Source organism: Ostrea edulis, chromosome 1, assembly GCF_947568905.1.
Source record: "Ostrea edulis chromosome 1, xbOstEdul1.1, whole genome shotgun sequence".
Classification (NCBI taxonomy): domain Eukaryota; kingdom Metazoa; phylum Mollusca; class Bivalvia; order Ostreida; family Ostreidae; genus Ostrea; species Ostrea edulis.
The window spans coordinates 20,057,704-20,069,846 of NC_079164.1; the positions used below are offsets into that span (position 1 = coordinate 20,057,704).

General features: G+C 33.9%; 1 protein-coding gene across 1 annotated transcript in view; it reads right to left on the reverse strand.

Annotated features, from left to right (window-relative positions):
• The window catches only part of LOC125663608 (RNA-binding protein NOB1-like), a 40,426-nt gene that overhangs the window by 19,348 nt on the left and 8,935 nt on the right, over positions 1 to 12,143 (reverse strand). The window lies entirely within an intron of this gene.

Below are 12,143 nucleotides of genomic sequence, written 5' to 3' on the forward strand. Positions count from 1 at the left end.
TTATCTTCTTGTGTGTTTATATTTATTTGATATGTCAGGGACAGATCCAGGATTTTTTTTTAAAAGGAGGGGGGGGGGTCTACCATTAGTTTTGATTTTCAAGGGTGGGGTCACCTTCAAAATGTGTTATTCGTACTTTTTAAAGCACAATTTTCTGACGAAAGCAAGAGGTCCAACCGGGCCCCGAGACCCCCCCCCCCCTTTTGTATTTATTTTATCTACAGTATTTATACTATTCATTTGTCTACTGTGTGTTTATTTCTTTTTATCTACTAGATAGCTATTGTTCTTGTGTATGTACTTATACCCTTGTATTTTTAATTATCCACATTTATGATTTATCTATATGTTTATTCAGTTTAAATTAATTTATTCATTTTTACCGCATATCATTTTAGTTTTGAAATATGTATTTGTAATTCAATGATTTAATTGCTTTTCATTTCTAATAACACCATTCCCTACTAGGAATTTATCCTTGAAAAACTAGTTGTGATGGTATTAGCCTATAGATTTGCTTAAAAATTCCCCATAGGGCACCCCATTAAGAAGCTTGAAAGAGTTGTCTCCCGTCAGATTTTCCCATGGTTACAGTAAACTACAGGGTTTAAATTCCTACCATTTAAAACAATATTTTAATCAAATAATTATATTTTAGCTAAAATAAAGCATTGTTTACAATACATGTATTGTTTTAATGAGAGCAAGCCCCAATCGTAACAACTCGGCCATTCCGTAACCGACAGGCCGAGCGTGTTCCGATTGGAGCAAACCCCCGTGAGCCTAAACTCCATTGTTACGAAGAGCTGACTAATTTCGTCAGCTTGACAGGCGACGTCATTCCTTATGCAGGAACTGAGGAACAAAGATTTTGGAAAGTGTTCACTAGGCCTAGTGCGTATGTTTACTTAGGAAACCTTAAGTGAAGTACATGAAATTGCTTAATCCATCTAATATTAGAAAAAATACCATAGCAAAGTCTCATAATTTCACAGCTTTGAAACCAGTATATTTATATGGATCTATTTTTATCGCATTGGAAATTCCCTATCTTCGATCACCGTAACCCGAGTGAGATTCGATAAATAATGTGATAATCAACATTAACATTGAATTCATTACTGTTTGATTCGAAACATGACAAAACACATTTAAACTATCAAATTTCTTGCCCAATTTAACCACTTAAAACGGTAATCCGGAAAATTCTAGGCAAGTTTCAAGAATTCAAAATCATCAAATAAAATATGGCGCCGCACGTAAACCAACACGAAACTAATACACAATATTTCTCAGATAACGATATAACCGTATATAAAATATCATCGTGGTTCAAGAGTGGCGCCCATAAAAATTTATCAAATAAAGTTTAGAATTTCTATAAAAAATAGGTATTTTTGACATACCGCATCCGGTTTCAATGCATATAATTACGCTCGTGCTGTTTCCTGCACAAAACTCGATATGGAAATTAATAGTATAATTTCTAATTAAAGTCTGGCCTAAGATTTCTTCTATAAATATAAAGTTTTATTTTCAAAGATTGACAGGGCCAAATCATGCAATTTTGGCTTTAGTCCTTTCAGCTCTTCTGGCTCATTGGTTCTCGAGAAATTTTTTTAAAAGATTTTTCCTATATATTTCTATGTAAAACTTTGATCCTCTATTGTGAGTGTGAAGTATAGTTTATTTTTGTGGGAATTCAGGGGGTGGGGGGGGGGGCTTGTTATTTTATTTCTTTTGCATATGTTTGCTAAATATTTGTAAACCCTATCTATATGAAATTAAGTTAACATATGTATGCTTATCTTTTGTGTCAAATTTATTGCAAATTAGATACTTTTTAGATTTTTATAACTTTGATATTTCTGTGCATTGTACACCATATTTACTTTTTCTTTATATATTTATTGTAGTGTTTCACCAAGCATACAATCAATCAATCAAACAAATAATCAATAAAGATCATAAAATTGGTTATCTAGCTGTTGTCATGTTATGGAGACAGCCTAGTATGTATAAAGATATGATCAATACAATTGTTTGATTATACTTTTTTGCAATTAAATGGATTATCTCAGTCATAGATATGGGAAGATCTAAATCTAATTATAGTTATTTTGTATGTATTAGAAATGGAACAATTTGCTAGTATGAAAGTAACTTACTGGCAATTTCGCCGCAATTATTCTTACTTTGTCAGAAATATTCCCAAATTCTGATGGAGGATATGTTGGTTGCATGCTGTCCATAAACAGGAAATGGACACATGAATACCGCTAACAGGAATTTTCTAAATTTTGTTTCATATTTCTTCAATTCAGTCTGGGCATATCACCATAAACAATTTATTGTTAACACATATGTAGACATGTTAATTGTTGAAAGCAATCAACTACAAATACCATCACGATTACATTCTACATCTATTTTAAAATACTGAACAGCAATAAACAAAATACCGATCCCATTATCAATAATTAGATAGTGTAAAACAAAACCTGAGCAAGCTCACACACACCCCATGTCCCCACAATAAATGACAATGCTGCACACGGTGAATGGAAATGCTATGCATAAATCAGAATTTTCTGCAAATATGTGTATTAAGTTGCACTGAATAGAACGAGATTAAAACACAGTTTCTCTTTGTCATTAAAATTCATGACGTACTATTTGGTTTCATGCACGTTGCATTAAAATTATAGTACATTTTGGCCAAACTTCTCTGTTTAAAAGGGGCATAACTCTCAGAGAAATTGCATGTGAATATGCACATTTAGACAATATGTTCATATTAACTACAGTGTTACATCAGTCTGACTAATGCCAGACCCTAACAATTCACAACGAAGTGAACTAGTAGAGGCTGGCTCTAGTCAGACTGGTGATACATAAAATTTTGTTGAGCCATAAAAACAAGCATTCTGAGAGTGCTTGCATAAGCATTAATTGATAATATTTGCGACAATGTACATTTGATGTTGTTTGACCTTTGATTATATGAACTGTGACCTAAAATATCGGTACCAAGTCACCATGTTCACCAATATTGAATTAGTTTGATGTTTCCTTGTTCATACAGTTGATTCATGTAGTTTTTATCTGGGATAAAATACTCTTAGTCAAAAGTATATATATATAAATTATTAAATTTCATTCACAAACAGTTAATTGTAGGTCATCTTCATATGAGTAAGAATTCTAAAGTGGGACGTTAAACAATATACAACCAACCAACAAATGTGTAGTATATATCACATCTGGGTTTGATGACTACAATTATAACAAGAGGCCCATGGGCCACATCGATCACCTGAGTTACCTTGGCCCATATCTGAAGACTTTCCATATATATTTGCATGTAAATCCTTAGTCTGTATTGTGGCCCCAACCTACCCCTGGAGGCCATGATTTTTGCAAACTTGAATCTACACAATGTCAGAAAGCTTTCATGTAAATGTCAACTTCTTTGGCCCAATGGTTCTTGAAAAGAAGATTTTTAAAGATTTTTCCTATATTTGTATGTAAAACTTTGATCCCCTATTGTGGCCCCATCCTACCCCCGGGGGCTATGATTTGAACATACATGAATTTACACTATGTCAGAAAGCTTTATGTAAATATCAGCTTTTCTGGCTCAGTGGTCCTTGAGAAGAAGATTTTTCAAGGTTTTCCCTATATATTTGTATGTAAAACTTTGATCCCCCCTTGTGGCCCCATCCTACCCCCAGGGGGCCATGATTTGAACAATTTAGAATTTGCACTACCTAAAAAAGCTTATCTATAAATTTCATCTTTTCTGGCCAAGTGGTTCTTGAGAAGAAGATTTTTTAATGACCCTACTCTATTTTTACCTTTTCTTGATTATCTCCCCTTGGAAGGTGGCCTGGCCCTTTATTTTAACAATTTAGAATTCCCTTTACATAAGGATGCTTTGTGCCAACTTTGGTTGAAATTGGTCCAGTGGTATTTGAGAAGTCAAAAATGTTGAAAGTTTACAGACGGACAGACAGACGGAAGGACTACGGGTGATCAGAAAAGCTCACTTGAGCTTTCAGCTCAGGTGAGCTAAAAACTCGGAACTTTGTCATCCTGCAACGTACTGTTTCGATGTAGTTCACATCAAATCTGGGTCACCGTAAATAAAGGGTTAAGAAATATTTTCTACGTTTTATATATTTGTTTCTTTTGCTGAAAACAGTGTATGTAAAAATATTTTCTGTGTGTATTTTGGTTGTTTTTTTGGGTTGCTTTTTTTTTTTAAGCTTTCTTTAAAATCCTTTACAGAATAAAAAAAACCATTATGATTTTAAGAAAAGTATACCTGCCAAAATTGGATGCTGTTTGCTTCATTTAATACATTTTACCTCCATATATCCCATATGTTTGCTTCAATTAATATAACTCCATATACATATTTGCTTCATTTAATACATTCATAACTCCATATATCCCACATGTCATTAACTTGAGATGATCAGACATAATTCAGAAAAGAAAAATAAAGCAAGAAATTATCTTTTAAATCAAATTTTATTAAGTTTAAGGAGGAATGCTACACCAGAGAAATTTAATATGCATGACAAGTAGGGGATATGCATGTACAATAATATTTTAAAATTGAAAACTTTCAAATTTACTTTATTTAGTAAAAAATGCTTTGAACAAACTTCAATCTGCACTATGTAAGGAAGCTTTCATGTAAATCTTAGCTCTTCTGGCTGATTGGCTCTTGAGAAGATGATTTTTAAAGATTTTCCCTATATATTTTTATGTAAAACTTTGATCCCCTGTTGTGGCCCTGCAATCTTATACCCACAGGGGCCATGATTTGAACAAATTTGAATCTTCACTATGTCAGGAAACTTTCATATAAATTTCAGCTCTTCTGGCTCATTGGTTCTTGAGAATTTTTTTAAAAAGATTTTTCCTATATATTTCTATGTAAAACTTTGATCCTCTATTGTGAGTGTGAAGTATAGTTTATTTTTGTGGGAATTCAGGGGGGGGGGTGTTATTTTATTTCTTTTGCATATGTTTGCTAAATATTTGTAAACCCTATCTATATGAAATTAAGTTAACATATGTATGCTTATCTTTTGTGTCAAATTTATTGCAAATTAGATACTTTTTAGATTTTCATAACTTGAATATTTCTGTGCATTGTACACCATATTTACTTTTTCTTTATGTATTTATTGTAGCTTTTCACCAAGCATACAATCAATCAATCAAACAAAAACTCAATAAAGATCATAAAATTGGTTAGCTAGCTGTTTTCATGTTATGGAGACAGCCTAGTATGTATAAAGATATGATCAATACAATTGTTTGATTAATACTTTTTTGCAATTAAATGGAATATCTCAGTCATAGATATGGGAAGATCTAAATCTAATTATAGTTATTTTGTATGTATTAGAAATGGAACAATTTGCTAGTATGAAAGTAACTTACTGGCAATTTCGCCGCAAATATTCTTACTTTGTCAGAAATATTTCCAAATTCTGATGGAGGATATGTTGGTTGCATGCTGTCCATAAACAGGAAATACTGCTAACAGGAATTTTCTAAATTTTGTTTCATATTTCTTCAATTCAGTCTGGGCATATCACCATAAACAATTTATTGTTAACACATATGTAGACATGTTAATTGTTGAAAGCAATCAACTACAAATACCATCACGATTACATTCTACATCTATTTTAAAATACTGAACAGCAATAAACAAAATACCGATCCCATTATCAATAATTAGACAGTGTAAAACAAAACCTGAGCAAGCTCACATACACCCCATGCCTCCACAATAAATGACAATGCTGCACACGATGAATGGCAATGCTATGCATAAATCAGAATTTTCTGCAAATATGCGTATTAAGTTGCACTGAATAGAACGAGATTAAAACACAGTTTCTCTTTGTCATTAAAATTCATGACATACTATTTGGTTTCATGCAAGTTGCATTAAAATTATAGTACATTTTGGCCAAACTTCTCTATTTAAAAGGGGCATAACTCTCAGAGAAATTGCATGTGGATATGCACATTTACACAATATGTTCATATTTACTACAGTGTTACATCAGTCTGACTAATGCCAGACCCTAACAATTCACAACGAAGTGAATTAGTAGAGGCTGGCTCTAGTCAGACTGGTGATACATGAAATTTTGTTGAGCCATAAAAACAAGCATTCTGAGAGTGCTTGAATATGAATTGATGGATGTAATATTCGCGAGAATGTACATTTGATGTTGTCTGACCTTGAACTGTGACCTAAAATATCGGTACCAAGTCACCATGTTCACCATTATCAAATTAGTTTGATGTTTCATTGTTCAAACAGTTGATTCATGTAGTTTTTATCTGGGATAAAATAATCTTATTCAGAATTGTATATATTATTAAATTCCATTCACAAACAGTTAATTGTAGGTCGTCTTCATATGAGTAAAAAATTCTCAAGTGGGACGTTAAACAATATACAACCAACCAACAAATGTGTAGCATATATCACATCTGGGTTTGATGACTACAATTATAACAAGAGGCCCATGGGCCACATCGATCACCTGAGTTACCTTGGCCCATATCTGAAGACTTTCCATATATATGTGCATGTAAATCCTTAGTCTGTATTGTGGCCCCAACCTACCCCTGGAGGCCATGATTTTTGCAAACTTGAATCTACACAATGTCAGAAAGCTTTCATGTAAATGTCAACTTCTTTGGCCCAATGGTTCTTGAAAAGAAGATTTTTAAAGATTTTTCCCATATTTGTATGTAAAACTTTGATCCCCTATTGTGGCCCCATCCTACCCCCGGGGGCCATGATTTGAACATACATGAATTTACACTATGTCAGAAAGCTTTATGTAAATATCAGCTTTTCTGGCTCAGTGGTCCTTAAGAAGAAGATTTTTAAAGGTTTTCCCTATATATTTGTAGGTAAAACTTTGATCCCCCCTTGTGGCCCCATCTTACCCCCAGGGGCCATGATTTGAACAATTTAGAATTTGCACTACCTAATAAAGCTTATCTATAAATTTCATCTTTTCTGGTCAAGTGGTTCTTGAGATTTTTTAATGACCCTACTCTATTTTTACCTTTTCTTGATTATCTCCCCTTGGAAGGTGGCCTGGCCCTTTATTTTAACAATTTAGAATTCCCTTTACATAAGGATGCTTTGTGCCAACTTTGGTTGAAATTGGTCCAGTGGTATTTGAGAAGTCAAAAATGTTGAAAGTTTACAGACGGACAGACAGACGGAAGGACTACGGGTGATCAGAAAAGCTCACTTGAGCTTTCAGCTCAGGTGAGCTAAAAACTCGGAACTTTGTCATCCTGCAACGTACTGTTTCGATGTAGTTCACATCAAATCTGGGTCACCGTAAATAAAGGGTTAAGAAATATTTTCTACGTTTTATATATTTGTTTCTTTTGCTAAAAACAGTGTATGTAAAAATATTTTCTGTGTGTATTTGGTTGTTTTTTTTGGGGTTGCTTTTTTTTTTTTTAACCTTTCTTTAAAATCCTTTACAGAATAAAAAAAAAACCATTATGATTTTTAGAAAGGTATACCTGCCAAAATTGGATACTGTTTGCTTCATTTAATACATTTTACCTCCATATATCCCATATGTTTGCTTCATTTAATATAACTCCATATACATATTTGCTTCATTTAATACATTCATAACTCCATATATCCCACATGTCATTAACTTGAGATGATCAGACATAATTCAGCAAAGAAAAATAAAGCAAGAAATTATCTTTTAAATCAAATTTTATTAAGTTTAAGGAGGAATGCTACACCAGAGAAATTTAATATGCATGAAAAGTAGGGGATATGCATGTACAATAATATTTTAAAATTGAAAACTTTCAAATTTACTTTATTTAGTAAAAAATGCAGTTTTAGTAGGAACAAATTTGAAAAAAAATTAAAACCCCTGCTGGATTTGAACACAAGATCTACAGTTCAGCAGTCGACATGCTAACCTACTGCACGAGCAAGGAATGATATTTGAAATGAATAGACAAATATTGCTGATATTTATATTTTCATTCATTTTTTAAAGAAAGTCAGCCATTATGATGATGTAGAGTACCTCCTTAAAAACAAACCTGTTGCATACGAATGATGTACTACACATTCAGAGTACCAGTACATTGACTTTTAACACCACTTTATTCTAAATAATTGGCCTACGTTTTTCACAATGCTAAGAGAGTTATTTCCCCCTGACTACAGAGGGCGCACAGCATATTTCAGTCCTCAGTTGACAGTGTCATGCAAGGTGAAGATAACGAACAGTGATCAATCTCATAACTCCTACAAACAATACAAAATAGATAGTTTAACAAACACGGACCCCTGGACACACCAGAGGTGGGATCAGGTGCCTAGGAGGAGTAAGCATCCCCTGTTGACCGGTCACACCCGCCGTGAGCCCCATATCCTGATCAGGTAAACGGAGTTATCCGCAGTCAAAATCAGTGTGCCAAGAACGGCTTAACAATCGGTATGAAACACGTCAGACAGCATTTGACCCAATGCGAGGTTGTATTGACGAACTAGATCGTTATAACAACCATAGAATTTGCGAAATGCTGACTTCAATCGAGACTGTTGAAATCCCTGTACCATCAACTTGTTTGTCAGTAGCTTACCTCGATTTAAAAACTGACTATACCCAGAACAAGCTCTTGCATATCGAATCAGTTGAGATATATAAACACCATATGCAGGTGATAATGGAATATTGCTACATAAATGTGGGAATATATATAAAGAATAAATATAAATATAAAGAATAAATAGAAAATTTACAATTTTTTATTGTTTACATAAATAAGAATTGTGAGCTCTGTATCTCCCATGTACCTTGACAACCGACATTCAAATTTTTGCTGACCATTAGAAATACCCCAGTTAAGTATTTTAAACATTAACAAGAGGCCTTAGGGCCACATCGCTCGCCTGAGTTACCTTGGCACATATCTGAAGACTTTCCATATATATTTGCATATAAAACCTTAGTCCGTATTGTGGCCCCAACCTAACCCTGGAGGCCATGATTTTTGCAAACTTGAATCTACACTATGTCAGGAAGCTTTCATGTAAATCTCAGCTCTTCTGGCTCATTGGTTCTTGAGAAGATGATTTTTTAAAGATTTTCTCTATTTATTTTCATGTAAAACTTTGATCCCCTATTGTGGCCCCAACCTACCCCGGGGGCCATGATTTATACAAACTTGAATCTGCACTATTTCAGGAAGATTTCATGTAAATTTCGGCTCTTCTGGCTCATTGATTGTGGAGAAGAAGATTTTTAAAGATTTTCTCTATATATTTCTATGTAAAACTTTGATCCCCTATTGTGGTCCCATCCTACCCCCGGGGGCCATGATTTGAACAAACTTGAATCTGCACTTTGTCAGGAAGCTTTTATGTAAATCACAGCTCTTCTGGCTCATTGGTTCTTGAGAAGAAGATTTTTAAAGATTTTCTCTACATATTTCTATGTAAAACTTTGATCCCCCTATTGTGGCCCCATTCTACCTCCGGGGGCCATGATTTGAATATACTTGAATCTGCACTATGTCAGGAAGCTTTGATGTAAATGTCAGCTTCTCTGGCCCAGTGGTTCATAAGATTTTTAAATGACCCTAGTCTAATTTTGCATTTTTGTGATTATCTCCCCTTTGAAGGGGGTATAGCCCTTCATTTGAATAAACTTGAAAGCCCTTCACCAAAGGATGCTTTTGGCCAGGTTTGGTTGAAATTGACCCACTGGTTCTGGAGAAGAGGATGAAAATGTGAAAAGTTTACAACGATGCCAACAGACAAATTTTGATCAGAAAAGCTCACTTGAGCCTTTGGCTCAGGTGAGCTAAAAATGTCTATTGTTCACACATTTAATAAATGACCATTTTGGCCACATCCTAATACCAAAACACCTACCCCTGGGATCATCAAATTTACAATTTTTGGTAAAGGACTACCTACTCTTTCTAAAGATCAATTTAGTTTCAATTTAGTACTATCAATAGCGTTAAAGAAGAAATTTATTTAAATGTTTTACACATAAACACTATATACTAAGTTTGGCCCCACCCTGGGATCAGATATCCTACCCCAGGGATCAGTTTGGTAGAGGCCTTTCTGCTCTACATCAAGATTAGCATTGTAGTGAGACTGATGTCCATTTATGAGTCAAGAAATTTTTGCAAGCTATAAATATTTTTTTTAACATTGTGGATCCATGTTCCATGTAGGGTTATAAGTGCTTGATAAGCAATATAAAATGTTGCAACAATATCATATAATGGCTATTTGCAAATTGTTTCATCACATGTCACAGGGATCGAAATTAACTTTTTCACTACTAGCAAATTTTAGCTAGTGGATTATTTTCGAACTAGCAAAATTGAGCTTTTACTAGCATTTTTCAATCGATTGCTGTTTTACAGGAATTTAAGAAAACAAGCATGTATCTATTCTATATTACAGGAATTGAAGAAAACAAGCATGTATCTATTCTATATCAAAATATAGGGAGAATCTTTTAAAGTCTTCTTTAAAAAGTGCAATAATAAAAATAATATTGAGAATTCTTTCATTTGAAATTTAATGAATTATCAGACAACATGCATGTACCATTGGGGCATGATGAGGGTCATAGGGTACACTTGTACGCCGAACTCGCTGTCCAGAGATCTACCACCTATTTACAACATCATGTGGTTTTCAATCTTGAAGAATGTTTGCGACAATTCAAACTATATGTTCAAAACTTGTGGAAATTTCATCTAAAAAATTCTAGTTGAAAAAAAAACCGCGGACTCTTAAGTATTTGACTATAGACTACAGAAGGACACCGCGTGAAGCAATGACACTAACACTTTCATGTGTTGTTTCATGTAAACACAGACGAGATGAACATGCTTGCTATTGAAATCAGACGTCTCTAAGACGCCCGAAGTGTGTATGAAGTAAGCCATCTTCGACATCACTGACTGACATGACCTTGGCCTTAGTTATTTATTCGATCCACGTTTACTTTTTCAATACTTGTATATTCATTCTGTAAAGCGTTTCTATGCACAAGCCAAAATTATTGTAAACTTCAAAGTACAAACCAAAGAAATCTGGAAAAAGATCTTTTTTTTTTCACTCGGAAAAAGTTGCGATCACTTGTGATTTTTCACTCGTAATTACAATTTTTAACTCGCATTTAGCGAGTATTTCCCATTAATTTTGTTGCCTGTCACATGAGGCCTAGATAAATAAATTGTGCGTTTCCAGTTCCCCGACCGACCCTAAAATATATGAGCTGACCCTGAAAAATTTATCTACCGATATACTTCCTGGAAGTAAACAATTCCGGTTTCACTATTAGAAATCCTAATCTCGATCATTTCCGTGTTTGAGAAAATACATATCCTATATGCATTAATAAGAAATGCTCTGACAGCAATTTCTCCAGGGGAAAATGGCAGCGTGCTTGCCTTGCCAAGCATATTACTGGCAATTACGATAGGAAAAAGCAAACATCAAGAGGGAAAAAACTGAAAAAACAATGAATCATTGTTTAGTATTTTTGAGATGCATCTTGAAGGACCAAAACACTGCAAAACTACAATATTATGTTGGCCAAACAAATCGCATTACAAAAACACGGAGCCATATGAAGTTCAGGGCAGTATTTCTGTTGGTGATTTAGCCAAATTTCAAATAAAATATGTAGAGTTTATTTGTGAACCGGATGTTGACCCTACATTAGATGCAGGGTTGTTAGTGGCAGCTGAATCGGCGACCAAAAAGGCTATTGATGCCTTCCAGGTTTTAATAACGAAAGGACAAGCATTTCCAAATTAAGAAAAAAATGTCCAGGTAGCTTTTGCATAACTAAGTCAATGTAATATGCATTTCTTAAAATAGTTTTACATGTACACAATATGCCTTAATCCTGATATAAAATGTCATATTGTCAAAGTTGAATTGTAAACAATAAAATGTTAAAATAAAATCAAATGTTTTCCCTGGCTACCTACCCTATTTTTTTTTTAGGCTGGAATAGGAAACACACTATTTATTTATCTTGGCCTGATTTATGACACTA